The sequence below is a fragment of the Neofelis nebulosa genome, chromosome 3 (assembly GCF_028018385.1).
Source record: "Neofelis nebulosa isolate mNeoNeb1 chromosome 3, mNeoNeb1.pri, whole genome shotgun sequence".
In the NCBI taxonomy this organism is placed as follows: Eukaryota; Metazoa; Chordata; class Mammalia; order Carnivora; family Felidae; genus Neofelis; species Neofelis nebulosa.
In genome coordinates this window covers 31,626,212-31,652,879 of record NC_080784.1, presented here as the reverse complement: position 1 = coordinate 31,652,879, position 26,668 = coordinate 31,626,212, and the positions used below count along the sequence as shown (strand labels likewise).

Genomic DNA, 26,668 nt, shown 5'->3' with positions numbered 1-26,668 from the left:
GTATCCTTTTTCATCAAATATCCCTGAAACCACCTATATTTTCAATAACTGTATCTTCCCAGCTTCCTTCTCTTATTATATAAACATGCTAAAAATCTCAGAACCTAGGGGCACCTGGGTGGCTCTGTTGGTTAAGTGTCTGACTTTGGCTTAGGTCATGATCTCATGGTTCATGGGTTTGAGCCCCACGTCGGGCTCTGTGCTGACAACCCAGAGCCTGGAGCCTGCTTCAGATTCTGTGTCTCCCTCTCTCTCTGTCCCTCCCCTGCTCATGCTCTGTCATTCTCTCTCTCTCTCTCTCTCTCTCTCAAAAATAAACATTAAAATTTCTTTTTAAAAAGATCTCAGTACCTTCAGAACCTGAAGAAACAAATCTTCTTTGATTGCAATTCTGTATCACTGGGTTTCTTCATAGCCAACATCTCTGAAGGGGCAGCCTTTGTCTGCTAGAAAGTCTTCGTTTTTGCTTCTTCACTACTCCTAGTTCATTCTTAATGGACAGCAATCTGGCTTCAGTTGTACCCTTCCAATAGCTAAACACCTGCATTAGCACAAAACCGTAGGCCACTGTGGTCTTCATCTTGCTGCCCGTGCCCTCATTAAAGAACTTGACTCACGGGGCACCTGGGTGGCGCAGTCGGTTAAGCGTCCGACTTCAGCCAGGTCACGACCTCGCGGTCCGTGAGTTCGAGCCCCGCGTCAGGCTCTGGGCTGATGGCTCGGAGCCTGGAGCCTGTTTCCGATTCTGTGTCTCCCTCTCTCTCTGCCCCTCCCCCGTTCATGCTCTGTCTCTCTCTGTCCCAAAAATTTAAAAAAAAAAAAAAAAAGTTGAAAAAAAAAATTTAGAAAAAAAAAAAGAACTTGACTCACTATCATGGTTGTTATCAAGATTAAAAGAGTTAATTCAAGAAGTTGAAGAGTGTTCATGGTATAGAAAACATGTATGTATTTTATTTCTGCATGGTATCCTGTTTTGACATCTTAATAATAAAACCTTCTTGGTTGGGGAGAGACTGCTTCTCCCTGGGCTAACCAATTCTTACAGGTCACCGAGGGCCCAGTAAAGAGCATGGCCTTGATATATAAACCAACCCAGAGCCACACCTCCTGCATCTGGTCCCTGCACACAGGAGGCAATATTCCTCTCCCTTAATTATCCCAGAGCCAGGTACTAGATAAGTAGAGACCACCCCTATTGCCCCAAGCCATTACAATGATTTAAATTGGCCAGTCCTAAACTATTTACCATTCTTCACCTTTCCTGCAGAAACCCCAATGGAGGCCATGGCCTAAGTGCTCCCCACTTCTTGTCTGCTGCCTCCTGACTACTCTGGAGTTTCTCCATAATGGTGCTGGGTGGTGTGCTCTGTCTCCTGTCTCTAGGACCTGTGAGTATTACAAACTCTGTTTTCCTGAGCCTCTCCTCTGTCTCTTCTTGTGGCTCTGCTTGACTGACCATCTCAAAAACAAATACGAAACAGAAACCCTCATTCAATGTTACATGTTATTGATATGTAATGGCGGTTGTTATTCCTGGGCTTTTATGAACACAGTGATCAGGGTCTCTATTCACCTTACAAATTATACATTTTTAGCTTCTTTTACTAGTTTTTATTTTCACTGCTGCCCTTACACTTGAGGCAATTGCCCTAGACTTGCCCTTAGACTATTTCCATTGCTTGCCCTTAGGCAAGAGGGATCTTTTCCCTGGGCTTCATCTGCACATTTTAAAATATCAGTTATATTAAGATATAATATATGTACAATAACATTCATTAATGATCAGAGTACAATTTGATAAGGTTTGATAATATATATAGAGACGTGTGACCACCACCATGATCATGATATAGAACATTTCCATCATGCCCAAAATGTCCTTGTGCCTCTTTGGAATCAATCTTTTCCCCCTTCTCTCGGTCCTTGGCAACAATTAAACTTTCTGTCATAGTTTTATCTTTTTAAATTGTATATAAATGGAAACTATACAGTATTTAGGCAAAAGATTGTATCTGGCTTCTTTCACTTAGCATAGTGGTTTTGAGATTCATCTATATTGTTTCCCATCAGTTGTTTGTTATATTCTATAGCTGAGTAGCATAAGGTTATTTTTATTCAAATGCCAGGCAGTGGACATTTATGTTGTTTCCAGTTTTGAGCTGTTATGAACAAATGCTGTAAACTCTTGTCCTTGTGTGGGCATGTTTTTTATTCTTCTGGAGTAAATATCTGAAAGTAGGTAAGTAAATATCTTCAAAAAGATACTTGAATCATATGGTGAGTGGATGTTTGTAAGAAAATGATAAACAGTTTCCCAAAGTGGTTGATATCATCTTGCGTTTGTGAGCAATCTATGAGAGCTCCCATCTCCCCACATTTCTTGCCAGTACTCAGCCTTTTTGATCTAGTGAATGTGTTGTGGCAACTCTTTGTGGTTTTACTTAGCATTTCCCTGATGATTAATGAAGTTGAGCACCCTCTTATGTGCACGTGTCATTCTTCTTTGACAGTGTTTCTGTTCACATCTTTTGCCCATTTAAAAAAGTGGTTGTTTTCTTTATTTTATTGATTTGTAAGAGTTTGTAAATATTCTAGATATAAGATTTTCTCTTACATTTTCTTCTAGAAGTTTTGTAGTCTTGGATCTAACATTTAGGTGTATGGTTTATTTCAATGGGAGTTGAGGATCGTGAGATATATAGATATAGATATAGATATAGATAGATATAGATATAGATATAGGTAGATAGAAAGATATAGATAGACATAGATATAGATATAGATATAGATATAGATGCACATATATCCAATTGTTCTAGCTCCATCTGGTGAAAATTCTATCCTTTCCAAATTGAACTACCTTGGCCCTTTGTCAAAAATCAATTGACCAAAAATTTGTGGGTTTATTTCTGGCATCTATTCTGTTTCACTGAACTGTCTTTTTCTAGTTTTTAAAAAATGGAATCTTAGATTATTTGACACACATTCTTTTCTAATATAAACATTTAATGCTAAAATTCTTCCTAAATGCTGTTTTAGCTGTACCTCATACATTTTTGTATATTTGCATTTTTATTCAGTTTAAAATATTTTCTAATTTCTCTCATGATTTTTTTCTTGGCCCGTGTGTTGTTTAGAGATTATTTAATTTCTGTTATTTGAGAATTTTTTCCAGATATCTTTTTGCTAGTCATTTTTAGTTTAATTCTGTTATAATCAGAGAACATACTTTGTGTAATTTTAGTCCCTTTAAATTTTTCATCTACTTGTTTATCGGTATTGATAGAAGAGCATTGTGAACTGCTACTGTGATACTGATTTTGTTTATTTCCCTTTTCAATTCTATTATTGTGAATTTGTTTGTTTTTCTTTTTCAGTCCTGCCAACTTTGTTTTATGTATTTTGAAGCTCTGTTAGTATGTGCATTAAGTTTAGGATTATTATGTCCTCTGGGTAAATTAGTGCCTTTAGTATTATGAAATATTTCTCTTTATTCCTGAAAATATTTTTTTGTTTTGAAATCTTTGTCTGATATTAAAATAACCACTCTAGCTTTTTGTAGATTAATGTATTCATTGTATATCTTTAAATAGTCAATTCTATTTCAAGGAACTAAATATGAGAAAAATATATTTTATATTTTCCCACATATTTATTATTTCTGGTATTATTCATTTCTTTGTGTAGTTCTTTTTTTAATGTTTATTTTATTTATTTTGAGAGAGAGAGAGAGCACAGGCAAGGGAGGGACAGAGAGGGAGAGAGAGAGAATCCCAAGCAGGCTCTGCACCATCAGCATAGAGCCCGATGTGAGGCTTGAACTCACAAACCACCAGATCATGAGCTGAGCCAAAATCAAGAGTTGGATGCTTAACTGATTGAGCCACCCAGGTGCTACACTCCTTAGTGTAGTTCTAAGTTATCATCTGGTATCATTTTCTTATGCCTAAAGAACTTCTTTAACATTATTTGTAATTCAAGCCTCCGCCAGAAGCAGGAAAATAAATCAAATCCCTATTACTTTTTTGTGGTCAGAGGGAAAATCAGGGATTTCAGTCCTACTCTTCAGAGTCTTGTTCTGGCCCTTCTATGGTATACCCTTCGCCATAGTGTGAAGGTTCACTCAGGCCAAGGGGATGTGCTCACTCGGAATCTATGTGCCACCTCTACCACCTCTACCTAGTCTGGATACTCGGGACCCAGGAGTTTTCTATTTAACTATCATAGGCTGACTTCCCATCCAGACTTCTGTTCCTGGATCATCCTTTTGATGGACACAGGGGTGAGTATTTGCTACGGTGATATGGACAAAGCTCAAATGTGCATGCTAGGGGACCCAACTGTGTGCTCAAGCAGTTTCTTATAGTATAGGATAGATCCAAGGGTGAGAAAAGAAAGAAAGTGGGGCACAGGCTCCAGCTCCTTTCCAAAGCACCATATTCTAGCATGGAATTCTGAGTCCAAAAATTCTAAATTCAATTTAGCATTCCAGAATGTTATGATAATATATTTTTCAAGGTAGAAGGATAAAGTGTGTTTCATTTACCATTGTGTTGGCTTAATTCATAACTTTTAAGTATTAGACATGGAATGTGGGCCTTTGTTTGTATTCTTGTCCTAGGCCTGACGAATGTTAGGTGTGGGCTGGATTTTTCTCCTTACTACCCTGTAAATGAACGTGCTGCTTGTATTTTCCCTTTATCCTCTTCCTTTTTCACTCTATAGACTTGATGATAATCTCTATTCCCAAAATTTCCACTAACACAGTTGTAGGACAGTACAGAAATGCATTAAGACTAGGTCCTACAGGCACCTGGGTGGCTCAGTTCGTTAAGCATCCAACTTCAGCTCAGGTCATGATCTCACAGTTCATGAGTTTGAGCCCCACATCAGGCTCTGAGCTGACAGCGCAGAGCCTGCTTCAGATTCTCTATCTCCCTCTCTCTCTGCACCTCTTCCACTCTCTCTCTTCCTCCCCACCCCCTACACTTTAAAAAATAAATAAATAGACCTTAAAAAAAAAAAAAGACTAGGTCCTAGAGAATCAGTGCAAACAAATGGACAGACAAAGCTGAAAATGGCTCTCTGGGTCAGAGAGGAGAAGAGACAATATGCCATTAGTCAATAGTGTATTAAACTTACTAACTGAGAAGTTCATGAATAAATCAGAAAGGGCTGAATATTATAATGGATGATTCTGTGCTCTAGAACCAGGCTGCTTGAGTCAAATTCTGCTCCTGCCACTTATTAGCTATGAGGCCTGATCCATTTGTGCCTCAGTTTCTTCATCTATGCAATGTGTATAATAATACAACCATCTGACAGGATTATTTTCAGAACCAGTGATCAAGTATAAAAGAATTGGAAGAATTCCTGGAAAATAGTACATTCTCAATGCATTTCTTTTCTTTTTCTTTTCTTTTCTTTTCTTTCCTTTTTCTTTTCTCTTTCTTTCTTTCTTCCTTTCTTTTTTTGGGAGAGAGAGAGCACATGTGAGCGAGTGGGGAAAGGGCAGAAGGAGAGAGAGAAACAGAATCTTAAGTAGGTACTGTGCCACGCTCCATCTCACAACCGTAAGATCATGACCTGAGACGAAATCAAGAGTCAGATGCTTACCCTACTGAGCCACCCATGTGCCTCTATTCTCAATGCATTTAGCTAATATATTAATTAAATACATTTTCAGGGTTCGGGCTGAGTTTTCTGTATGTCTCTGCTGTATATTTCAGAATTGGATAATCCTTGCTTGCCAATATTGGACTAATCTGTGGTTTTAGCTACATATGCTTCAAAGCTGGCTACATGCTCACCAATCCTGTTACCTCTTCCTGGGCACATGGTAAGATGTTATTTTCCAGAATTCTTGGATGCTGTGTTGGGGCTACGTGACAGAGTTCTGGAAAAATAAATGTGTACAGAATTTATGTATATAATTTTTAGGCATGGTCATAAATCCTCTTTTTACATTACTCTTACCTCCCCAGTCTACTGGCCAGATTATTCCAGGATTACCTTGAACTTGTAAAATGGCAAAGCCATGAGATAGAAGCACTTGATTACTAAATCAGTTTGCAGGATAACCACTCAAGAGAACCACCCAACCAAGAGTACTCACAGTGGACTTAAAAATATTTTTATTACATTAAGCCAGTAAGATTTTGGGGCATTTGCTATAGCAGTTAACCTATTCAAATACAAATGTTTATATGTTGAAGTGGTGTTCTTTCATAAGAAAAATTTGAACTATATGTTATTGGCTTAGCAATTGGCCATGGTCAGTAAGGAAACTGAAATTGGCAGCTGGAAAAATGGTAATCTTATTATGCAGTGGTAAGACATTTTGTAAAACTTTTCCCTATGAATGCTTGGAAGGTAGAACATGTGCCTATTGGAATTGAACTCCAGGAGAAGGAATGAGAAACATAACTCTAGTGGTGTGGGGTTTTTATTGGCTGTGTTTGGCCAAGAAAAAGCTTGAAAAAGAAATGTCTAAGTTTGTAAGCATAAATGAAAGGGAATAGAGAGAGTCTGGAAATGCAGTTCTGCAAAGTTGAAAAGTCAGCTGTTTGTAGAATCTGAACTGTGGGAAATGGAATTTAAAAGAAAAAAAACAAATTTTGAACACTTGCAGCTCAGTCAGTATTTTCAGGTGAATCAAGTGATTCACAAAAAAGATCAGTTTAAGGATGGATATTCTCCATTCAAAAGTTATAGTCTCAAGATAGCCTATTATTAAATTGAGAGAGATCAGAATGGTGGCAAAAAGCAGAGAGATAAAACGTATTTGAGAATTATGTCTAGGGGAAATTTTTGAAGGTGGTTTCTGGCACATACAACTGCTGGGAAGCAAATTGATCAGAAGACTATTAAGCTTTTGAGAAATTTATATTTCCAAGTAAACCACAAACTAAACAAACAAAAACATCAGTTTTGGCCATTTCAGACTTCAAACCACCATTGGAGCTCCACATTTCCGTAAACTTTAGGCTGACTTCCAGTGCTCCCAAATGGCATGCCCCCTCTCTCCCCCTTCACATGTGGCCGAAGAGAATAGTGGACAAGGTGAAGCTCACAAAGGATGGGGCCAGAGCCACAGAGGATGGACAGGGAAGGGACATTCCACTTAGAAAAGATGAGAAAAAGTTTACCAAACATCTCTCCCTATCACCATTTCAGGTCCTTCACATTTTCTACCCAAAGGACTTGACTTCTAGGCTTTTCCATTTGTTCCTTTTGTAAATGGGGGTGTTTATTACTGTTTCAGTGCCTCAGTTCCAACATTGCATATTGGCTGTGTGTGTGTGTATGAGCGTGTGGTGGTGGTGGACAGAAAGCTGATCTTTTAATTCATAGGTTACCAGAGCACGGGGAGCCATAACTAGTCCTGCTGGAAGGACTGTGCATCATCTGGAGATCCTGAATCTAAACCAGACGTAATGATGGAGTGTGACTTTGGGTTGTTCCTATTAGCGAGGGGGTGAGTGTACTTTGCAGATAAAAGGAAGAGTATGATCAGAATTCAATGGCCAGAAGGAAGTCTATAGTAGAGACTGACTAAATGCTCAGCAATCATATTTCCTTTTCTTGAGTACACAAGAAAAAATGTGTTTCTCCATTTCCCTTGAACTTAGTTTAAAATCACGTGACCAATATTTGGGCAATGGTATGTTGTGGAAGTGATGCATGTTATTTCCAGGACTGGCCACAAAACTCTATGTGCAAACCTTTCTCTTTTCCCTTTATATGCTGACTAAAGATGTCGAGGGTACCTTAAAGCCACAAGATGGAAGCAGCCTGGGTTTCTGAGATGCTGCTTGGAGAAAAGCTGCCCAGGAGAACCACCTGACCAGGAATGTCCACCTTGGAATTTATTTAAGCAAGAAAATACTTGATAACGTTCAGTGACTTGGGGTATGTTTGTTCCAGTGGTTAGCATATCCTGAGCAATATACCACATCATATATTGTGGAGACAATTAATGGAAAGTATGATAGGGAGTAATCACATAAAATGGCATCTTTGTTGTTAGAGATGGAATGAAGGCAGTTTCTCATTCTGATCTCCAGAATAACCTTGAACCCTGAATGAGTTTAAAATATTGAGTCAGACGTTTAGAAGGAGGATAAATTTTCATGGTCTTCTAGGGGCTTATCTTAGCGGTGGATATTTGAAGGGTGAACGTGAAAAGAAATCGGTGAGTTTACCACTCCTCATTTTTGTTTATTTGAGAAAATAAATATTATCTAGAGGAAGAAGGGAAGAGTATGATGCATGTGTCAGAATTGTTAGGTTCAAGGACATTCCATCTTTTTCCCCAAAGTTCAAAAGAGTTATTTGTGTGTGGGCAAGTCTAGAATTGAGAAAGCAGAGGCAACTGTTGAAGAGCCTCATGGGACAAGTATTTGTTGTAGTACATGTTCTAGAAGTAACTTTCTTTCCATTACTGTTCAGTATTGCCCAAGGGCCCAGATAATAGCTTGGGGAATTTGGAAACCATAGAAAATCTTTACATCATACATGTGGATTGTTAACTATTTTAGGGCAAAACATGTCTTCAGCCATGAACAGGTATTGAAGATTACATTGAAGGAGGTATGCTTAAAGAATCAGTGCCTTGCGAATACACGAATCATGTAATCTGTTCTAAGAAATAACATGAATTTTAGATGAGATTATTTTGGAAAGTCCAATAAAATGGAAAGCAAGAATTAATTTCCCATTGTCACCGTTTTTATCTTGATTTTATTGTAATTAGACTTTTACTCCCACCTTTCCAATGACTCCCATCGTGTCAGCAATGACTTCATGTTGTTGATCCAAAGGTTACTTTTCAGTCATCTGATTTGGTTTTTCAGTAGTATTTGACATACTATTTATTATCCTTTCCTTGGAATAGCTTCTCTATTTGGATTCCAGGACATCTCGCTCACCTGGGTTTTCTTTAATCTCTCTTGTTTTAAGTTCTTATTTTCCTTCGCTGGTTTCTTCTCATCTCCCTGACACCTACATAAATGTTAGTATTCCCCAGACTTACTCTTTAGATCTTTTTTCTTTTCTATCAGCACTCATACATTTGGTGACCTCACCTACTTTCTTTGTTTTAAATGCCATCCATATGCTCATTATTTCCAAATCTATATCTCCAGGCTGTACTTCTTCTCTGAACTCCAGACTCATACTCCAAAATCCTTCTTGGATAGCCACTCTTAATTTTTTTTAGCTACCATCTCAAAATTTACTCCTGATAGTCCCCTGCCAACCCTTCTTTTCATGTGCTCTTTCCAAACGCATAACCTGTAACACAGTCCTTCTTGTAGCTCAGGCCAAATCGTTAATTCAACTCTCATACTTCATTTCATGTGAAAGAGCAAGTCCTTTGTTTTCACGCTACTTTTCACTATCTTGGATTTCTGCTTATTATGAACTACCTTATAGCCAAACAACCTTCTTCAGAGAACAACTAGAAAACCTGGATAAGGGGCACCTAGGTGGCTCAGTCGGTTAAGTGTCAGACTCTTGATTTTAGCTCAGGTCACGATCTCACGATTTGTGAGTTCAAGCCCCACATTGGGCTCTGAGCTGACAGCACAGAGCCTGCATGGGATTCTCTCTCTCCCCCTCTTTCTTCCCCTCCCCTGCTTGTGTTCTCTCCCTCTCAAATTAAATAAATAAACATAAAAAAAAAACCTGGATAAAGCAGAGCAGAAAATCAATTTGAAGGCACCAAAGAGCTATTAATAAATCAAGGACTTGAGTGGCTAATTTCTCAGAGAGAAGAGAATATACTGAGGCAAGTCCAAAATTTCGTGCCATTATTCCTCTTATTTGTTGATTCATAAACTGCATGGCAGAAAAAGCTATGAAGCTCAGGAAGTTGTACCCAAAGGCAAAGAAGTTGATTAGAACTTTCCTCAGTTTCATAGGGCAGAGAGACATACATATAATGGAGTTTCAATATAAGGATTTGATGACTCAAGACCCCACAGTGAAGAGAAACACAGAAGAGTGAATCTGATATTCCATATTGCTTTTTCACACCAACGTATTTGTCTTTTCATGAGAGGTCGAAGGCTGAGAGGCTATGACGCCAAGCAGTTACTTTTTGCAGTCTCATAGTGCTAGGAAGACAATATATAGGGTTCCAAGCTCTTGTAAACATATTAAGCTTTTAGTCAAAGCTCCCAAATGGCTACATCTTAGCAGTAATAGAGAACCCAAATTAGATAAGACTTTTCAACGTCTGAAATCCAGCTTTGAGTATGTTTAATTCCTGATCAGATCAAGATGGGCTGTTGCTACTCTTTTTGCCCAAAGTGAACATAAATCCTCTTGGGAAGAAGATAACAGTTTTTTAAGACATAATGCCATTCAATAAAATGTGACCAATAATGTGCATTCAATAAAAAATTACTTAGGAAACCAAGATATGACTAAAATCAAAGCATACAGTATGAACAGACTTATAATTATTAGAATTATCTGATATGGATGTTCATGAATATAGAAGTCAAAGTGGAGAATTTCAGCAGATAACAGGAATTAATAAAAAATTAAATAAACTGATGTTACACAATTGCAAAATACAATAATAGAAGCCAAGGACTTAATAGACGAGTTTCATATCAGATTAGAGAGGGCTGAAGAGTGAGTTAATTAACTGGAAGAAAGGTCAGAAGGAAAGTATCCAGACTAAAACATAGAGAAAAAAACATGAAAATTACAAAAAGTGCATAAGTAATATGTGGGACAGTAAAACAGTCTCACACAAGTATAACTGGAGTCACGTGCAGGAGGAGAAAAAGAAAGGGATAAAAAGAAGCAATATTTGAAAAGATAATGGCTGAGAATTTCCCAAAACTGATGCAAAAAGTCAAGCCATAGATTCAAGAAGTACTATGAACCACCATATGATAAATACCAAGAAAACCACACAGAGACGCATCACAATAAGGCTGCTGAAATAATCACAAAGAGAAAGCCTTAAAAGTAGCTACCAAAAGAAATGATGCTTTAAAAGAATCAATAGTTAGTCTGTCAGCTGATGTCTTAAAAGAAATGATACACCTGAGATTTAAAAAAAAGGAATTCTATCTCTAAAATGCTGAAAGAAAATTACAGTATATCACACAACAAGCACCCAAGCAAAGATAATCTGTTAGCTGTGTCCTAAAGACAAGCAGTGTGGAGATACTGTGATATGAGATTTTGGTAAACATCAGACATGTTCTGCCTGCCTGCCAGATAACATCAGAGAGAATTGCAGTCTCTTTATAAAGCATGAACTAATTACAAGCAGAGCCAGTTATTGAACTTTTGTCTCATCTCAATCTACCCCCCTCCACCTTCAGGAAGTGATTACAAAGGCTTCTTTACCAAAGGGCTTGGTAGGAGGGAAATGAATGATGTGGAACTTTCTCAGCCAAATAGTGATGGGAAAGTGAGTGAGGCAGGTGAGGGGAACCTAGGAGTTGTAAGCCTAACCAGTAGCTAGCCGTTGGAATCCAACAGTCCTGGAACTTGAGCCCTAAATCAGTGGATCTAGAATGGTCACTTAAGCTAATTCTTCTGATGAAGGTTGGAGGTGCCATAGAGTTAGGAGCCAGATCTGACTGAATTATGACACATCTGGACAATGAGTAATGATTTTACCCAGCTGTTTGGGAGTGCCAGCTGGCACTGAGCATTGTGTGGCAACCTAGGAAGGGTTGTGAAGAACAGATGGGATGTTTGGGAAGAAATCACTTTACTTGAATGTACTGAGCTTGACTTCTTATTGAATTCTGTTTATTGCTAGGATGGAATTTTTTTTTTTACTAGAGTAAGGACTCATTAGGGTGCATTTCTGGGGGAGGGGGCAAAGGGACTACGCAATTGTGTGCTGAAATCCATTTCTACTGACTGATGAGAACCAATTGTGCACATCCCTTCCCAATCTCATATTCAGTGATGTGTTTGCTAGCTTGAAAACTTCCATGGTGGGGGTATTCACAACATGAAAAATTGACAAATGCTACAAATTAGGGCTTCCCCACCCCCCACCCTTGAAAGCCAGTTGATACATTTGCCAGGACACCATTGGAGCCATGCCATATGGCAAGATTTCATAGCATGAATTATTGGGACAATCTGAACAAATGATGACATTACATCTTTTAAAAACTGATCTCTCCCATTGTATAACTTAAGCTCAGATTTTTCTCTTAAGATCCAGTTCCATTTATCTCATACCTTATGGACCTTACCCCCAGTTTTACAACAAGCACTTCAAATTTAACTTGTCTAAAATTATTATCTTCTCTTCCAAACCAGTTTTTCTTCTGGCATTCTTTACTCTATTTCTTGACAACAACTTAATCCAGGGACCCAAATTGGAAACTTAGATGCCTCTCTCATTACTATTCTCGAATGATCACTGGGTTTTGACAAGTCAAACTAATCAGCATATGATATATTTGTTTCCTCATTTCCTCTATTAATCCTGTAGTCTTGGATCAGACCCTCATACTCTTTTGCCTTACTCAGTGTCCTCAAACACATAATCATTAGAATCACATCAGTACTAACTACAATACAGATTTCCTGACCTCTTTTCTAGAGATTTAGGTTTGGTTATGAGAGAGGACTGGAATCTGTATTTTTACCAGTGATCCAGAATTCAGATGACTAATGCTTTTTTTTTTTTTTTTTAATTTACATCCAAGTTAGTTAGCATATAGTACAATAATTATTTCAGGAGTATATGCCAGTGATTCATATCCTGTGTATAACACCCAGTGCTCATCCCAACAAATATCTTCCTTATTGCCCTTTACCCATTTAGCCCATACCCCCCTCCCACAGCCCCTCCAGCAACCCTCAGTTTGGTCTCCATATTTAAGAGTCTCTCTTATGTTTTGTCCCCCTCCCTGTTTTTATATTATTTTTGCTTCCCTTCTCTTGTGTTCATCTGTTCTGTGCCTTAAAGTCCTCATATGAGTGAAGTCATATATTTGTCTTTCTCTGACTAATTTCACTTAGCATAATACCCTCTAGTTCCATCCACGTAGCTGCAAATGGCAAGATTTCATTCTTTTTGATTCCCGAGTAATACTCCATTGCATATATATACCACATCTTCTTTATCCATTCATCCATCGATGGACATTTGGGCTCTTTCCATACTTTGGCTATTGTTGATAGTGCTGCTATAAACATTGGGGTACATGTGCCCCTTTGAAACAGCATACCTGTATCACTTGGATAAATACCAATAGTGCAGTTGCTGGGTCATAGGGTAATTCTATTTTTAATTTTTTGAGGAACCTCCATACTGTTTTCCAGTTTTCCAGAGTGGCTGCACCAGTTTGCATTCCCAACAGCAGTGCAAAAGAGATCATCTTTCTCCGCATCCTCGCCAACATCTGTTGTTGCCTGAGTTGTTAATATCAACCATTCTGATAGGTGTAAGGTGGTATCTCATTGTGGTTTTAATTTGTATTTCTCTGATGATGAGTGATGTTGAACATTTTTTTTCATGTGTCTGTTAGCCCAGATGACTCTAATTCTTAACCAAGTTTGGAAAATACTTGGGTATAGAATAAAAATTAACATTTCTCATCTTGGAATACAACCCCAACCATAATCTGCCTGGTGCCTGTTTCTCTACCTTTATCTCTCACCACTTTCCAACACATCTTTTACCATATATATGGTATATACATATATTGTATATATATTATATTTAAAGATTTTTATATACAAATATATATTTAAAAATTATATATATATGTTAAAATTTTTTTAATTTAATGTTTATTTATTTTGAGAGAGAGACAGAGTATGAGCAGGAGAGGGGCAGAGAGAGAGAGGGAGACACAGAATCTGAAGCAGGCTCCAGGCTCAGAGCTGTCAGCACAGAGCTTGACACGGGGCTCAAACGCAGGAGCCATGAGATCATGATCTGAGCCAAAGTCAGATGCTCAACCGACTGAGCCACACAGGTGCCCCACGGGGATTTGTTTTTTCACTGAGTATTTATTGTGCTGCAAGTATGTGTCAGGCTCTGCCCTGGGTGCCAGGAATTACAGTGGTGAAAACAAGTTGTTTGTTCCCACAGAGTTTTATATATAAATATGCCATATTTCAGTGTTTTGGGTCACCAAGCATATCATTCTTAGGCATGCATTTATACTTTTGTTCCTTATGTTGCTTTGGTCTGGGTGCCTTTTCTTTCACCTGCCCTCTCTGATCATCTTTTTGCTCCTAGTTCCTTCCTCTATTATACAAGGTTGATTTCCTTGTCTATCCCTCCTGCTAAACTGCTGGGTCCTTACAGTCAGAGTTTTTCAAACTCTAGAGTCTAGACCAATAATCGGTATAAAATAGTTCCCAAACATTTACTGAATGAATATTACTCAACTAGTAAGTAGCACAGTGGAGATTTGAATTTAGTTATATCTGACGCCAAAGCCATGTCCTTTTAACTATATTATAGTCTGTCAATAAAGTGTGGTTCACCTCATCAGAGGAGCCATTCTTTAATCATGCAAGGAGAATCAAATGATGCTTGAAGATAGCACTACCACCTGTCCAAAGGGAGATGTGCCAAATAACCACTTTAGTTGATCAATATCCAGTTCAGATTGGAAAATTCACGCCAAAGAGTATTCTCTGAGATTTATTAAACTAACAAAAGAAGAAGACAAATATCTTCCCTTGTCTTGGCTTAATACAGGTAAAACTTTACCATGCATATACATTGACCCTTGCTGGGAAGGTGACAGGCTAAGACCAGGTGATGGTATTTCCTAATACCAATCTAGCTAATTAGTCTTAAACACACTTTAGGGATAGGTCAAGCACAGTACTTGGCACACAAAATTCCTCAGAAACATTTTCAGAAATTTTGGATTATGAGAGGAGGCTGATATAATTTGGCAGAAAATGAGCATAACTCTCAATCAATTTAAGCATCCACTTTATTGAGGAAATTAATGCAACTCATATGATTTTTATCCTTTAGCATAAAGAATTGGGGCAGCAAAAGATAATGGATAAAATTTAGAGTGTCTATTCTGTCATCTGATTTGGGAAATGTGTGCTGACTCTGCTAGTTCTATTAAAGATGCTGTCCATAAAATACACTTGGACTGGTTTGGCACAAGTTATTTTAGAGCTGTGAGAAGGACCATTACTAATAAAACTTCTCTTCCCCTTATAATTAATTCATGGCATTGCCACCAGAGTGTTCTTCCTATATCATAAATTTCATTGTGTCACCCCCGTGCTGAAAAGCTTTTGATGAGTCCACATTTCCTGTAAAAAAATGTGAAAATTCCTTCACTTAACATGTAAGATTTCTACCACCTAATCACCACCTATCTTCCAATTCACAATTCATTTTACTCTTCTCTCAATTCCATAGTACCTCGAATCAAGCATTATGTTGTATGAATCTATGAATAACTCTTTGGCCACCATTCATTTATTTGTTTTGCCAGCAAATATTGTTGAGGGCCTATCCTGTGTTATGCTCTGTCATCGACAAAGGATACAGAAGAGCAAAGGAGACATTTTCTGTTTTCATGAGATTTATGTTGAGAGAGACAAGAAACAAACAGCTAACAAAATAATTTCAAACAGTGGTAATTACTGTGGAGAAAAGAAAAGATTAACATGACAGAGAGTGAGTTGAGAGGTAGGAGTGAGCAATTGTCAGACATGGGACCATTCTGTAACGTGGAGACTTCTTATAGAGTGACAAGAAAAAGACAAACAGTTCAATAGAAAAATGCAGAGAAGAGTAGAATTTAAAAAAAAAATCACAAGAAAACAAAAGCCCAGTGGTCAGCAAACATAATGAAAAGATGCTCGAATTCATGTTCAGTAAAAGAAATTCAAATGAAAATAAAGATGAAATATGACTTTATATCTATTGGATTGGCAACATAAAACCCACTGCTGGTAGGGATGTGGGGAAAAGGGTTTTCTTATACACTGTGTGTGGGACTTTCGAGCTTCACTATCTTTCTAAATGGCAACAGAGCAACATCTATTAAAACCTAAAATGCACTTCCCCTTTAACTCAGAAATTCCACTCCTGAGAATCTACTTCAAAGAAAAAAAAAAATTGCCCATTTGTAAGGTTGTGTGCTGGGGGATGTTTATTGTACCATTGTTTGCACTGGCCAAGGGAACTTTGGTCAAATGGCCAAAGAGAAAGCTTACCAATATGGAAGTGGCTGATTAAAATGCAGTATATCCGTATCATGGAACATTATGCAACCAGTAAAAGGAGTGAGGTGCAACCTTCCCAGATGATTAGAAGGAATTTCCAAATTTTGACATCCTTCATGAAGGGTTTTATACTTTTATTAATTCATCAATTAAGAAAATATATGATGACTGGGGTGCCTTGGTGGCTCAGTTGGTTGAGCGTCCAACTTTGGCTCAAGTCATGATCTTGTGGTTCGTGAGTTTGAGCCCCACGTTGGGCTCTGTGCTGACAGATTGGGGCCTGGATCCTGCTTCGGATTCTGTGTCTCCCTCTCTGCTCCTCCCTCACTTGCACTCTGTCCCTCTCTCTCAAAAAAATAAATAAACATTAAAAAAAAAGAGAAAAAAATATATGATGACCAAAGACATTTTGGATTCCATTGGGTTTTAAACAAATTCACATTTTGTCCATCTCAATGTTATCTATCTATATATATTTGAAATACGGTAGCACATATGTTTTTGAGACATGCTATTTATTCACTCTACATTCAAGGCTTAGTGTAGACACAGATTTATTGAAAATTGACTTTTGTGGCCCCCAAAGAGTCAATGGTCCTCATGTTTGGAATGAATGAGCTTGGCCATAGAAAGAATACATCTCCTTATACAGAGCTGAGTGGCAGTAAATATCTTAACTCTCCACAAGTGTTTGCATTTTAAGACATGACACTTACTCATCTGATTACATCTTTGGTGTTTTTTTGGGCCTATCCAGTGCTATGGGTAGTGTAAGAGGAGAGAGAAAGAAGCTTCTCCATGGTATTGTCAATCACAATACATGTCAAAGTCTGTCCCTGGCTTCCAGAGTGCAAAATTATACCAATGCTATTTATTGGTTCTACTTCTCAAGCTACATGTAAAACCAAATTCAGGAAGCCCTACATGTTGTTTTATAATAAAGTATTAAAACATAAAAGGAAAATGGAGAAAAATGTAACAATACCAATACTAAAGTTTTATCCTATCAGACTTTTTTCTTCTTAGCTCTTTTTTATTATTGTATAAAAATAGATTCATCCTTTTATATTAGTAGACAAAACACATATGGGCCACGTTTGAAAGGTAGCCTTATAGAAAGACATTCACTTGCAAACAAGCTTCAGGTACCAGGTCTGTCATAATTTTTGTAAATTCCAGACCATTTGCTTCCGGACAATTTTAGTGGACATACAAAATTTTATGGATGGTAATATGTTAACGATAGATGTTTTTAAAAACATATACTGACAAGGGGAAGATTTATTGTGTCAAATATATTCTAACTTCCTTTTTATTCCTACCTCGTTACAGTTTCCTCTTAGAAACATCCCATTAGTGCCTAGGATAAAAACAGATGACTGGGTGATGGTTACACAACAATGTTAATGCATTTAATGCCCTAAATTGTATACTCAAAAATGGTTGAACTGGTAAATGATGTATATTTCACCACAATTTCTAAAAACTGGATTACTGTGTGTGAAAGTAGTAGATTCCCAAACATAAGAAGTAATAGATTGTATACCAACAATACACCATATACCAACCAAAAATTGCACAGAGTTTCAGAGGAACCCTCCTCTAAAATCTCAGTCTGCTACCTCAGCCAGAGGCATGCAGTAATTCTTGGACCCAGAGTAACTAAAAAAAAAAAAAAAAGCCCAAATGCTTAATGTTGTGTGGTTGGACTTAAACAAGTGGTAGCTGCTAAGAGCTGGTTGGAGAGAAGGAGAAGGAAGGGAATGTTGATACTCTTCATTTCTTTCCCCTTCATGACCTACCAGGCTTTTTAAAAGACACAAAGTATTACAGAAACTGTGGAGGTTCATATCCCTTCCTATTTCAGTTGTTTAGACGGCATTCTAATAAATTCTAGGAATAGTTTATCTTCCCTTAGTGTGGAGGATCCCTCACCCTTCCTCACAGTTCTGCTTCCCAGAACTTGTCCAGATACCTAGAGTGACAGAAAGTCCCTGCACCAAGAAGTTGGAAGTGAAGGTAGAATTCTCAGGTCCAGCAGAAAACATTTCAAGTCAAACTCTTGTTGAAAAGAGCAAGAGCAAAGCCATCATACTTCAAAGCAAGGGTGGATCTTTATGCTGCGTTTTTCTTTGTCCCTCTTACAGAGAAGAAAGTAAGCTCCCTTGTTCAAATCAAAGGGCAGTGGTATGCCTCTTCTCCACTCACTTTGTAGTGTAGCACAAAGTAGATACCTTCTGTGGCATGTAGATCCTGCAAGGCCTCCATTAGCATTACACCTGTGGGTCTCTCTGTTTTTATGCTCTTGGTAAATAAGGGAAGGAATAAATCAAATATCGTGTTCAACCCAGGTCTACATTACATCATCACAGACAGCTGAAATGCTGAATGTTTATTTAGTCCTCTGGTTAGCAAATTATTATGCTGGCTTTCAAAAACATTTTAACGTGGAAAATTTCAAATGTCTAAAAATATGAGCAATAGTATAATAAACACTCTTGTATAAGCATCCAGCTTCCACAGTGATCAGATCATGGCCATTTTTCCTCTAACCCTACCATTTCCACCCTATTGCTGTATAATTAGGAAGCAAATAGCAAACATTGTGTAATTATACCCATCAATATATCAGTAGAAATCTTTAAAGGATAAGGCTGCTTTTAAAAATATAATCACAAGAAAAATGATCACCCTTCAGATATTAATATTTTCTTAATGTTACCAAATATCAAGCAGTGTTCAAATTTTTCTAATTGTCTCACTTTTTTTTTTTTACAGTCTGTTTGCTTGAATCAGGCTGTAAATAAAGTCTTGCAATCGTTTGACTTTATCTTGCAATCGTATCTTGCAATCGTTTGACATACCTCTTCAAATCTCTTTCACTCTGTAGGTTCATCTCAGTGTGTCCGTTTTTATCCTTGCTTTTTGTTATCCTTGTTGAAAAAACCAGGTCTTTTGTCCTGTGAATCCCACACTGGTTTTGTTGATTGCATCTCAGTAAGTTCCTGTAACATGTCTTCAGTTCCCTGTATTTCTTGTAATTTGGAAGTTAGATGTAGAGGCTTGATTTGATTCAGGTTCAATTCATTGTTTTGTTTCTGGACCAGATTTGACTGATTTTAAAAGTGGAATTGATGAAATCAGTGCATGCATATGTGAGGAGTGTTGGGGAGAGAGGGAAAAGGGAGTTTAATGAAAAAACAACCATTTTCTTCAAAATTATAGTCTTGGAATTCGGTCCTATCTAGTGTCTTTTAAACTGATCAGATATTTTTATATTTAGGACATGAACAGTGAGACATAATCAAGGACACAGTTACCTCTGTGACAGATGTAAGACGTGTGATCTTCAGCCAGTCAGTTTCTTATCTTTAAAATCAGGTTGACAATAACCATTGATAGCACTATTTGAGTGCTCATATGGAAAACAATCATGAATATGGAACAAGAATATAAATCTAAATGTCATAGTGCCATGATGGTATATCTAATGCAGAGATAAATCTTGGATAGTCCTTTTCATCTGAGATAGGATATTGGAATGAGACAGCAGTGACATAAAATCAGATACAAAAGGGAATGGAAAACAAATACATACATGCTGTGTTTAACAACGGAGATTTCTTTTTTTTTTTTTTTTTAATTTTTTTTTCAACGTTTTTTATTTATTTTTGGGACAGAGAGAGACAGAGCATGAACGGGGAGGGGCAAAGAGAGAGGGAGGCACAGAATCGGAAACAGGCTCCAGGCTCTGAGCCATCAGCCCAGAGCCTGACGTGGGGCTCGAACTCACGGACTGAGAGATCGTGACCTGGCTGAAGTCGGACGCTTAACCGACTACGCCACCCAGGCGCCCCAACAATGGAGATTTCAAGTCCCAGTTCTTCAACAGCTGAATCCCTTTGACTTAGTTTGGGACTACAAAATGATGAGGGAAGATTTTTGGAGGAGAAGGTCTCTCTAAAGAAAATTAAGGCTATACAGCATGTCTCTCAACTGGTGAAGGAGACTTGCAGGCAGCCACCCATGGACCTTACGTGTGACACCCCACTTCACTCCCCAGATGGCTGAGAGGAAGAGTGGAGTAGGTCTGACCTCTAACTTGGGAAACACCGAGGCCAAGAGACAAGCGCAGACTTCCTTGGTGGTAGAACTGGGAGAAAGTTGTTATGTTGGGAAGGAACTACCTGCTTCCCAGAACTTGTCCAGATACCTAGAGTGACAGAAAGTCCCTGCACCAAGAAGTTGGAAGTGAAGGTAGAATTCTCAGGTCCCGCAGAAAACATTTCAAGTCAAACTCTGGAATTAAACATGGATTTACACGGGTCAAGAAAGGAACAAAGAGAGATTACCAGAAAAGCAGACTTTTGTGGAACTCAAGAAAGAGTTTCCAAGAGAAGTAATTTGCTTTAGGCACTGCCATGCCCAGAGGGTACACCTGAAATCAGCTGAAGAGCAGTGTGACGGGGTTACTGTCTCTGAAGTTAAAAATATTAAATTAAAGGAACTATGTCTTTGATACTCTCTTCATAGCACCCGTGTTATCATCCTCTACATTTTTGATGCATTACAGCTTCTATGTATTCTCTCTATCTTTTTCTCTCTCCCTCTCTCACATTCATTTCTTGTAATTATCCTGGCCAACAGTCTGGGAAGAGTAGACATTGTTTTCTCCACTTTATAAATGAGAAAAATGAGATTCAGTGGATTAATTGTTGCCCAAGGTTTTATGTCTTCGATGTGATAAAGTTGGAAAAAGAATACATGTCTTTTCACTTCTAATCTGATATTCCTTCCATATTTCACGAGGCTTGATTATTTAATTACAAAATCTTCATTTAGTGTCCTGATCTCTTGAGCACTCTTTCACTTACACTGAAGAAATATTAGAACTTTCAAAATCTGATTCAGACTGTGGCTCAGGGATTGCTGCCAAATTTTTGCAAAGTACTTTTCAATAATTCATAATTCCTTAAACATGGAAACCCACTGCCTAAATATAGCATGAGAGAATGTGCTCCGGTGCTTAGTTAGGCCAAAAGTTGCATATTTAAATACAGTAAATTTCTCCTTCTCCTCATATAAACACATCCAGTGTCACCCATTTGTTTGTGCAGAATGCTTTAAAATAACCCTTATTGAAATATGCAGGTACTTGATATGCCATTTTGTGGGCTTGTCATATTTGTGCTGCTTTAGAGTTTTGCAATGTCAGCCTGCAGAGCTTTCTTTTTCTTTAGTCTGACAAGACTGTACTGAGTGCCCTATTGTCAGAACCTCTGCCCAAGATCCTAGAGGGAAAAGGAGAAAGTTAATGGTGGGCTCCAAGGAAAGACCAGTGGAAAAGGGACCATGCTACTGGAAGACCAGCTTTTCCCAGCCTGCAAAGGACTTGAATTCTCCAGGTGTGCTTCACGTCTGCAGAGGGGATGTAATGCTCCTGGCCAACTTGGGCTCTCAGAACCTCTGGGTGGTTGAGGACAGGATTTCAGATAGAGGGCATCAAACTGTTAATAGAATTGGTCTCTTTAATGTCAAGGAAGGCCTATCCTGGGAAGCTGTCTTTAGAGGAAGACCAGAGCCTTTTCATTATTTCAAGTTTCTGATCAAGCAAAAGCTCACAGAATCTGTAACCAGAATTGGCCTTCTGTCCTGGCTTAGAGTTTCGGTAGCTGGATTCCTGTCTGATAACCAAGCCCTAAACTTCTGATCTCTGTCCCTCTCTCTGTTCATGATAAATCTCAAGACTGCTTTCTCTGCCAGTGACTGGCCATATTTCTACCTGCCAGAAGTATTCATTCTCGCCATATCCAAATCTCTCCCTCAGGTTCTGTTTCATTCTCAGGACTCAGTTGAAGGGGTACTTCTGCAGGGCAAATTTTCTTGACCACTCCCTCTAGGCTAGTTGCCCCTCCTATGATTTCACAGACACCTGTGTGGGTTTTTTTGCTTTTATCTCACTTATCACAGTTTGCATTTATTCATTTGGTTTTCTTTTTACTTTATTTCTGTCTCACTCCCCCCACCCTCACACCCCCACATTCAGATGTAAATGCCACTGAAGCAGGGATCAGGCCTATCCTATCCACTGATGTATCCTTGTTAGTTAATACAATGCCTGGCCCATGGTAGGTTCTCAGTACATATTTGGTGAATGTATTGTTGAATGAATTAATTCTTGAATTGTGTCCCACCTAAGTTGAGTCTGTTTGTCAACCTTCCATTGAATCCCACTCAACAAAGCTTAAGACAAATGTAATAACTATTCGTCTGAATTTATGCATGCTGGATGTAAGGACATGGCTCATGGTGAATTCTCAACAGATGTTGAGGGAATTAATGAGTAGATTGAATTTAGCTGATTGAAATAGCAGAGTTTTAGTCTACACACACAAGCTCTTTTATTAATGCTGTTGAATTTAACAACAGTAACCAAGTAAGCAGGTCATTCTTTTTATGAACACACATTAGTTTTATTTGACAGAAAACCAATACAACTTGAAAATGGCTGAGGCAGCCTTGGGAAGCATTTGAACCTGGAATAATTTCCTGTTCACTCTCATTTATACCATGTAGTCACCTTCTTTAAGCAGATAAATTTTTAGAAGCATTTCTAATAATGCCACTTTTCTCTACAAATTAATTATGAATTACAGATTGGAATTTAAATATCTTCCTGCCTTGTCTTTAACCTTTGGTTTTGCATAGCATCGAAGGATACTTAGTCTGAATATAATGTCTTGGTTTTCTGATACTGGAAAGATATTTACCTTGCTTGAGCTGAGCTACTTAAAAAGAAGGATTTTACTTGATTTTCTAGATTTTTCAATAAGAAATGCTGGTGTCATTTCCACTGTGCATCATAGAAATCTAATCCTTCTAATTTGATGACTTAAAGTCATTTTTGTGAAGAACCTCCATTTGTCACCAAAACTCCATTGCTCACCTACTTCAAAACTACAAACTTTGCTTATTCCCACTTACTGCATGGACACCCCTGGGCAACCCCATACCTCCTTGGTCACAGCAGCAACAACTTTCTTCCAGCTATTTTCCCTGCTGGTATCTGTCATGCCACAAAAGTTAGCCAATGCTGATAAAAGAGTTGTGATCCAAGAATCTCTGGGAGAAACTCTAGAATTCAAAGATTGCTATAGGATTATGTTATCCTCATCTAGAACCTGGAAGAAGGATATAAAAAAGGCACATACCATTTAGTTCTCCTACTTAAGCACACTGTTCATTCTGAAAACTGGAAAACCATTTCTAGGGGTTCTTCAAGCTCTTACCTCATGGTACTTACCATTTGCTCACTTTGCTATTCCTCCTCTTGGGCTTACTAGTTTTCTATACCACCCACTTCAGCTCTGTTTCTTGGTTTCTTCTTTCTGCCTGCTCCTCTATAATGATCATCCCATTATCTACTTATTTCCGTTTTGACTCCAGAATTTACCTGTGGTGCGTGACCTCCTGTCCTCCCTTTCACTCATGGTGGCAATGGTAAGAGGAAATCTGTCCCTGGGTTCCTGGCCCTTGTGCAACCAACCAGCCAGCTCTGCCTCCTGTCAGACCCCATCTGACATGGTAGGGAAATTGGGGAATTGTGTAGGATCTTAGGAAGGGTTTGCTGGAGGAAATAATGCTGAGAAAGTGAAGGGGAGGAAAGACATTCTAGAAAGAAAGAACATTAGGAACAAAGGCAAGAAAATGGGAAATAAGATACTTGTGAAATTCAAACTGTTTATTTATTTTGGGCTCAATGCAGACAGAATATGATAAAGTTCTAAGATATGAAGTCAGAAACGTGGGCAGGACCAAAATACTTATAAATGAATAACTGCAATAGTAGACTTTAGATAATAACGTGCCGTGTATGAGGTGGGAATGCTCAGTGCTCCATGAGTTTGTAGAGGTTGCTTACAACCAAGATGATTATGAAAAACACATAGAGCAGCTGATATTTGAAACTGAACTTTAAGGATACGCAAGATTTTTATGTCAGGAATTAAAAGGATAGAAAGAGAAGGATTTTCATTCAAGGGTGAACAGGCACCAATATTTGGTATAGCTGGGCATTTTGAATGGGACATGCCTTTTAATGTTAACGCATTTTTTGACCTGAAACCCAGATGGTCTAATTCGCATATTTTCTTTAACTTCGATAGTGCAGCATCTTTATCTTTTTGACAGACACTACCATTTTATTCTTTTCACTCCTTATTTATGCAAATACATTATTTCCTTTGGGCTTTAAGTTCTTTAAGGGCAAGGAATTTGTTTCACTCACCTTTGTATCCCCCAACAAAGGCAAGCATGGCCACAGCATGCGCATAGTAAGGCCAGGAACTGGCTATTGAATGTATAAATAAAGACCCAGGGTCTTATTTAATTATTGCTATTTAGGTAGCCCCCTTTCAACTCCATGCAAATACTGATTTTGGATTGGAGGGACAAGCGATGGATTATGAGTCAGGATATCTAAGTGCCAGTCGTGGGCTGCACCCCAATGTGTAATATTGAGTCTCATCTGTAACATTAGGTCAGTGATCTAGATTGTTTTCCCCAACACGTTAGCCAGCAAGAACTCATTTTAAGTCATTTGTTTACCAACCTTTTTGTTTACAAAATCATAACTATTCATTTTTGCAATAACTAACTATGCCTGCCTAACAGAGGGGTTGATTGTCTTTGGTCAAAGTGGAGTAACTGATATGATATGGACAGAAAGGTTCTGCTAAGATCTTTGGGAGAAGTGTAATGGCACGTAAATATAAAATCTCCACTCTCCTTTTTGAAACATTTAAAATAGTTGATAGGATTCTAAGACTCTGAGGACCATAATTTGGAAACAGGGAGCTAGGTGGTTCCTCCCCATTCTATTATAAACTTTATTTGGAGTGATTTCCCCCATCTCGTTTAAGGAGGAATGTGTACCACAGCGTGATGTCAGAATACTCTTATTTCCTCCAAAATTATTGTAAGGAATATATTTAAGTATTTTAAAGTGAATGTGAAATAAACATAACCTGTATTTAACCATTTGGAGGACCTATGCACCACTGTTTGAGACAATTGAGACTTCCCCAAATGGTAAGGAAGCCAAAGGTAAGAATGATTGTTAGTAGCTCTTGTCTAGCTGTGTAAAGCCTGTAGAGGAAGACTGGATCCAAGAGCCTTTTTTAAGTTTCTTTGTTTGCTGTCTAAAATTATTAAACAGGAAAGCCAGGCTGGCAATTGTCCTAGCTCATTTAGGATTCCTTCCCGGTCATTCTCTCAGCTCTAGGCACCTTCATGACAGTCAGTGCTGCCCCCCACACCCGCGCCATTCAAATAACCCCTGAGAGGAAGCTGAATGTGCTTCTCTTTGGAGCACAAATTTCCACTTCTGTAGAAATACAAGTAGAGCAAATTGGGTTACTACAGAGAATGACATTAAGGTGTCAGTGGAATAAGTTCTTATTTAGTTTTATTAGCTTCCTTAGAAAGTGCAAACTTCAATAGCCATATACACTCTCCTGGGCAACACCAAGTCTCTCTTGTGTTTTATTTTTAGCCTTGACAAGAAAGCTGTCTTTGCCAATTTGTCTCAAAACAGATGATGGATGTAATATTTATCCTCAAGGAAAGTAGTAGCCAGAGTAACATAACCTATATTTATATAGTGCTTTTACATATTTTTATATCATTTGGTCTTTGTAGCAACTATGCAAGACACATTGGCATTATTTCTCCTAAATGAGGAACTTGAAGTTCATAGGGGTTGATTGTCTTGTTTAAGGTCACTCAAATGAATCAGTAGAGAAGCCAGCATTCGAATTCAAATCTGTTTGTCACCGGTACCTATGATTTTCCTCTCCAAGATGTTGCTTTAACATCCAGGGGCAGGAAGGATTCCTCTTCAATGGTACTTCCTGAAAAGTCCCATTAGTTTTAGGGGAGGCTGAACAAGGGACAAATAAAACTGTTAACTCAGTTTTCGAGAGGCAATGAATATTAGTGGTGGCAGAATTGAGGCAAAATCATTGAAGGGGTAGTGTTTATTTAGCAAATACTGATGACCCATATGAAAATTATTCAAGCTCCATAGCTTAGAAATGCCAATATAGAAAATTGAGAGGCAAATTCATCCCATCAAAATGGCAAAGATTCTTAAAAAGTGAAAAGATGCAGTTTTGTTAAGAATGAAGGGAAATGAACCTCTCATAATTGCTTGTGGTACACCTGTCACAAGGTCAGTTTGGCATATTTATTTAAAAAACCATAGAAGTATGCATTATCATATAATGTCTGGCTTCCTGTGCTAGGTGTTACGCTGGATAGAAAGACAATGACGGCAAGTAAGATACTGCCTCTGCCTGTTTGACAGAGAAGACAAACAACTAAGCAATTACAATAATGTGATCATTTCACAGAGTGTATAATAGAGACTCCTATTTTGAAATAATGGTATATG

At 38.1% G+C, this 26,668-nt stretch overlaps 2 long non-coding RNA genes across 9 annotated transcripts in view; both read left to right on the top strand.

Moving 5' to 3' along the window:
- The window catches only part of LOC131506543 (uncharacterized), a 235,300-nt gene that overhangs the window by 21,785 nt on the left and 186,847 nt on the right, over nucleotides 1-26,668 (top strand). For all 8 annotated transcript variants that reach the window (XR_009259014.1, XR_009259012.1, XR_009259017.1 and 5 more), the window contains exon 3: nucleotides 1,268-1,388. This is a non-coding gene — a long non-coding RNA (uncharacterized LOC131506543). The remainder of the gene's footprint in view (nucleotides 1-1,267; nucleotides 1,389-26,668) is intronic.
- LOC131506546 (uncharacterized) lies at nucleotides 5,693-8,344 on the top strand. The gene is made up of 3 exons (XR_009259021.1): nucleotides 5,693-5,839; nucleotides 7,354-7,477; nucleotides 7,757-8,344. It is a non-coding gene; the product is annotated as an uncharacterized LOC131506546 (long non-coding RNA).